Source organism: Lycium ferocissimum, chromosome 2 (genome assembly GCF_029784015.1).
Source record: "Lycium ferocissimum isolate CSIRO_LF1 chromosome 2, AGI_CSIRO_Lferr_CH_V1, whole genome shotgun sequence".
NCBI classification, from domain to species: Eukaryota; Viridiplantae; Streptophyta; class Magnoliopsida; order Solanales; family Solanaceae; genus Lycium; species Lycium ferocissimum.
In genome coordinates, this window is record NC_081343.1 from 34,739,512 (window position 1) to 34,745,885 (window position 6,374).

At 33.4% G+C, this 6,374-nt stretch overlaps 1 pseudogene; it reads right to left on the reverse strand.

The window, feature by feature from the left end:
- Window positions 1–2,192: 2,192 nt before the first annotated feature.
- The window catches only part of LOC132047535 (homeobox-leucine zipper protein ATHB-40-like), a 10,596-nt pseudogene continuing 6,414 nt past the window's right edge, over window positions 2,193–6,374 (reverse strand).

The window sequence follows — 6,374 nt, forward strand, 5'->3', positions numbered from 1 at the left end:
AATACGAAACGCAAAAACTAAATGAAACTTTGAATTTTTTACTTTTTTTGCGTTATGCGAACTCGGTATTTATAACCAACCAACGCATGCATGCAATTAGTGTTACGTCTAATCAAATAAGTGCGGAGGTGATGCATAACACATTATTTTACAGCGTCGTGCTACATTTGAGCAGTATAGCGCAGTAAAATACTGCGTTATGAGGGTATAGCGATAAAATCTGCGCTATTTATGGCATAGATGTGATAAATTACTGCGTTATCCGTATACGCATACTTTTCTTGCGCTATACGGTTTGCTCCATTGTCACCTCACCTATCAAATTAAAAACGTCATGATTCGAATCAAACTTTATATAACGTAATTTGACGAATAGTTGTTACCAACCACACAACATTTCACACAAAATTGAGCTACTATGTCATTTTTTGACCAATTTAGAGATATTAACCGTGTTATATCATTCACTCCAGCAAACATATTTGAAGCAATGGGTAGGACACGGGAACTAGATGATGATGATTTTCATTACTCAAATAACCCTAACGATAGATTCAATCGAGAATACAATAATAAAATGACGGAGGAGTGGGATTGGCGTGTTAGGGAGGTAAAGACCTTTGGAGCACAAGTTAGCGTCAGTAGGGCTTAAACGCCCAAAAAAACGTGCTATGTCAATGCCTCGCGGAACTCCACAAGAGTTTAATTTGGCTCTTAATCGTTTTCGCGAAGAGAACAATCGGATGCAAATACGTTACCATAGGGTAGAATATGGTATATATGGTAGCACAAGATTTAGATCCAAGTGGGATTCGGACTGTGAAATGTCCTATGAAGATTAACATTTTTCTTACAATAAGGTAAGTAGGTAGGGTCATAAAGACCCCCCCCCGAGTGGTACTTGGGGGTTTGCAACTATATAAGTAGCCCTTTCTTTGTTATTAGACTACACCATATTCAATGTCGAGTAGTAGAAACTCAAACTTGGTCTTTACTCCTTCCAAAAGAACCAAATAGCAGTGACGATGAGAGTTCAAATCATAGCAGTTTTTCGAGCGATACTAGTGATTTCAAACTAGATGAGCTAAATCCCCACCTTCTTATAGAGCGTAATGATGATTTATGCAGTGTGAAATATTCAGATCCGCGGGAATATTATTGCGGTTTACGCCGAGAATGGTCACATCGGCTTGCCGAATCGAACGTCTTGTTCGTGACTTGGAAAATCTCAACGCTCCAATACCAACGAGGTACTCCTTAACCATGCCTCAAGTAGGTGCAGAAACTTGCGAGCTTGCCATGCAAAGGATTAGAAAAGAAAACAACAGAATGTTGGCAAGACGATGTAGATTTTACATGCTAAATTGGCGAAGAACAAGCATCATCAACCTAAGAGAGAACTAAGCGCTAACGAAAAAAGATGTGTCTTAAGAAACCACCAATATTTTTCGAGGACGATATTGAGGACTTGTACTCGATGATGATTAAGAATGTTGTGATTTTAGTTTTAAGTTTAATATATCGTTATGCTCTCGAGGTATTAAATGTTTTTTAATTTTTTTTCAAGAATGTTGTGTTTTTATTTTTAATATATCATGGGTTTCTTATTAATGAATTAGTGTGTTAAGTATTTTCATCTACTCAAGGTTATTAATGATGCAATTTAATTAAGTTTTTTTTTTTTTTTGCATGAATCTTTTTGCCATTTTGACTAACTTTTGATTAATTATTAATGAACAAGTTTAAGTATTCGTAAAGAACTTCAAGCTAATGTCACCGATCCTTGAACGAAAATGGCGTTCGAGCACTTTTCAACCTCTAAAACGGTCATCCGAACTTTTGTGTATCCTTGATGTGTTGATCCTACCTAATTAATCGCACAAAAATAAGTAGGGTTCTATATAAAATATTGAAGTTTTGGGTCCCGAAGCATGATTAATCTATGGTCAAAGTACGTTAAAAAGTATAACGAAAGAAGGGTTAACCAAAATAGCAGGAAAAAAAAAAAAACAAAGCACTATAGCGCGATGCAGTAAATTATGCTATATCGATTAACGGAGCCGTGTCCGTTAACTCTTTAGCGCAGTAATTTACTGCGCTAAAGGCATTTTCGTAACATTTTTTTTTGTTGGGGTATTTTGGTCGAAACTGTTTTTTTTGGGGCATTTTGGTTCCGGACCCATTATCTACATATACATAGATTTTTGCGGGCTTAATACTAAAAAGTTGAATATTATTCACATGTGTACAGGCATGTACAGGTTAACCCATTCCAATCCCTGAGCATAAGTGTTTTCAGGGGCATAAAATCCATTACCCAATCCAAATTCCCAGAGGCGTACATAGCACGTTAGATGGGGGTAATTGAACCCCTAACTTTTAACCCGGAACATAAATTTATGTGTAAAAAATTATTAAAATTGTAATAAATAGCAGATATGAACCTACAACTTTAAAAATATAATGGGTTTAATGCTAAGAATCTCAGTATTGAATTCATAGAGTTTAAATTCTGAATCCGTCTCTGCAAATTCCCCGGCTGCTTCCATTGAGAGTGATGAAGTAGTTGGACTATTGCCCGGAACGCCGTCGCATCGCTCCATCAGCAGCCGTTGTATCTCCTTCTTTGCTTCAGACAGCTGCTCCTTTAGCTTCAAAACCTGCACCAAAATTATGTGGCAGTTTAACTTATATACACTGACAAATAATATATGAAATATTGTTATATTTTTCAGGGTAATTTAACCTATTGTAAAAGACTGATAGGGTAAGAATTCTTTTGGACTGTCAGTATATAAATAGTTTAACTCCCTCATCAAAAGTTTAGTGTGCGAATTAAATGGCCAGCATGGACAAATGTAGTATTTGGCATTGTTTCGACTTGAACAATTAATGTAAGCAAATATATTTAATAATATAATACTCCGTTCATATCAATTTACGCGTTTCAATTTGACTTGACATATAGTTTAAGAATAAGTGGAATTTTGAATCTTGTAAACTTAAATTAAAAATGAATATTTATGAGCAGTTAAGAAAATTTCTATTCCTTAACTTAAATTTTTTATATTGCTTCTCACTACACGTACGTACGTTTAGATTAGATTGGATTAAAAATCTGGGACGTCCAAGTGTGAAGAAATAGCATATTAGCATGTGCAGCTCCAGCAATAGGGGCTGTACTTAGCTACGTTAAAGGATGGTGTATGGAGGATAAATTATTGGAGATAAATTATTGGAGGATGTAGTAACTTTTGCTGCCTTGGGGGGTGGCACTCTCCAAGTTACTTTCTTTCTTTGTCGATTTTTCACTGGTTCATAGGCTACACGTCTTAATTGACTTCTCTTTTATTCAATTCTTATATCCACATGTAATGGCGGAGCCTAAATTTTTATTCAAGGGGTTCAAAAATTCTAAAAAGTAAATACACAAAAAAATTAGGGAGTTCAACATCTACTATGTATACATAATCAAATAATTTTAACTTTAAAAATACATTATAATTTTTCGCCGAGGATGAACCCCCGGGCTCTGCCCCTGTCCACATGCAACACACCTTGACCTTGGCCCTTAGCTTAGTATACAGTACATGCTTGTCAATACATGGCATGTCTCTATTTTTATTTTTCTATCTTCTTTTGGACACATATAAGAGTGTTCATGGTTCGGTTTGGGTCGGTTATTGATTAAAACTATAACCAAACCAGTTTAGTCGATTTTTAAATGTCTAAAACCATAACCAAACCAAATATAATAACCACCGGTTTGGTTATTGTCGGTTTGGTTCGATTTTTCGGTTTATGACTAGCAGCCATGAGACTTATCAGTAAAACAGTAAGAAGTTGAAAAAGATATGTTATTTTTTGTTCAAACGATAACTTTTATTTATAGTTTAAGGTGGAACATACATCATAGAAATATTTTCACTATTAGTGATAGTGTAGTACTCAAGTTACCCAAAGTTGCTAAACTATTACATATAGAGCTAAAAACTAACTTAGTAGTGGGCGCACCATTTTTGTCATCTTAATACACATACCTGGAAATAAAGTAGAGCATAGGAGCTTTTAGTTGTTGTTACAAACATACATATTAATTAAACATAAAGACTACCTAAAATTAAAATGAAAATATATGAAATAAAAAAACTTTGTGTAATGATCCTAAACTTTGGGGCTGTACTTGCATTTTGCCCTCAATTCTCCCATTTTATTAAAAAAACTTTGTGTAATGATCCCAAACTTCAGATGTTTTTCTATCATTATCCCTAAGGCTGGGATCTCGACTACGAGGAGTTGTTCTTTCGCTTTTTAGGAGGATTACCCACGGAGAATAAGTATTAGGGCATTACCATGTGCTTGAATTGCAAAGAAATGCCGACGTTATCAAGTATCATCTATAGGAACCCTCCAAATCTACAACCTCTGTCCTTTTCATATGAAAAGTATTAGAAGTTTAGGATACATTCAGACAAGAAAAAAGAAAGGTATAAATTCAAAAAAAAAAAAAAAAAAAGAAGAAGAAGAAGAAGAAACAACCTAAAATCAAATGGCTGACAAAGAAAGACTAAAAATTTAAGTTAAAGACATTAGACTCTAACGTGAGCTTCTGTTAGTAGGTTTACACTTAAAGAGTTAAAAGACTTAAAGACATGGGCTTTAACATATTCTTAAAAACATGGGCCTTAAACAATACATGTGAAATAAGTAGACCAAAAATCAAATTAATGATTAAAAGGTATAAAGTATTTATAATTATTTATGAAAACTAATATTATACATATAAATAATTATAAAATTTATGTATATAATTTATCGGTTTGGTTCGGTTATTTATTCGGTTATTTTTTAATAGAACCATAACCAAATCAAATATTATTGGTTTTTAAAATTTAAAACCAAACCAAACCAAACCAAATATCGGTTTTTTTATTCGGTTTGATTAAATTTTCGATTTGATTTTGATTTTAACCAAAACCGTAAACAACCCTAGACAGATATATAGGTCCCGATTTCATATGTTGTTGTGTCCAGTTTGCTTCCGTTTTTTACATGAATTTGTCCGTTCTAATTTACAAGTCATTATTCCCATTTCCTTTATCACCAAAAAGTTGTACTCCATTAAGGTAGTAAATACTACTTCACATCTTTCATTAGAGTTTTTGAGTTTGATCACTAAAATGGAATCACTTTTGGTAATTAGAAACGCTCTACCATCGAAATGAGATTTCCCGTAGGGAATTCAAATTAGTAGTACCCTTAATTAGAGACCAAACATCAGATGGAGAAACATTATTCCCATTTTCGAAAGGTCCAATTTATTTGACATTGTTTTATTTCTAACAGCTTTCAAGATTTTCAAGTAATATACTATTACACTGTTTAACTTTCAAATTAAACTCTAATATTCTTCTTTCACCATCACTAATATAATCCATGTCAAACTAAACTAGCATTTAAATTTTATGTTCAGTCAAATATACCGTAATATTATAATATCAAGTAGATGGAATATGCTTTTAGGACCATATAAACATTAATCTCTAAATCTTATTTATCCAACTAAACTCTTGTACCTGGTTTTCGCTAACAAATTCTAAGAAATGAAACCAATACTACTATATTCTTATACAGGGTTTTTTTACACTATCAGTAGTTATTAAACTCGGAATAGAAAAAAAAAAGAAAAAGAGAGAGAGACGGACCTCATTTTCAAGACGGCATCTGTCAACAATGTTAGTTGTTGAAGAAAAGAGATCAAGCAGTTAAGCATAGTAACGGCATAGGTGTAATTTCAGTATAATTCCAATTATTAGTTAATAGCTGTTAAGAAATGGTTAGTTAGTTAACGAACTTTCTATACGATTAGCTTGTAGGACGATTAGTTGAGATTAGTTTGTTAATCTCTCATTGTATACATAGCTCACGTTACATTGTAATCTTACACTTAATGATTCTACTCATTTTTACACATCAATACAATGTTCTGAGTTCTTCTTCTCTCAACTGTTCATCTCTTCATCTTCTTCTTCTTCTCAATCATAGAATTCATTAATGGAGTCTTGATTAACTTCATGGTATCAAAGCAGTAGAACAAGTACACGATCTATTCTCGATTCAATTCCAATTCCCTAATTTCAAATTCCGCTAAAAGATTAGGGTTCATCTGATTTTTTTTGAAAACCTGTAATTTGACAATTCTAGTCCAAGATTACAAATGGCAAATGACAGTGTTCCAATCAGTCAAAATGGAAATGTCGATGACAATAATATGAGTGCCAATAACAACAACAATGGAACATCAACTAGTGGTTCTGGCAGCCAAACAGTGTTGGGGTCTAACCTGACAATAGATCATAATCACCCCCTCTATC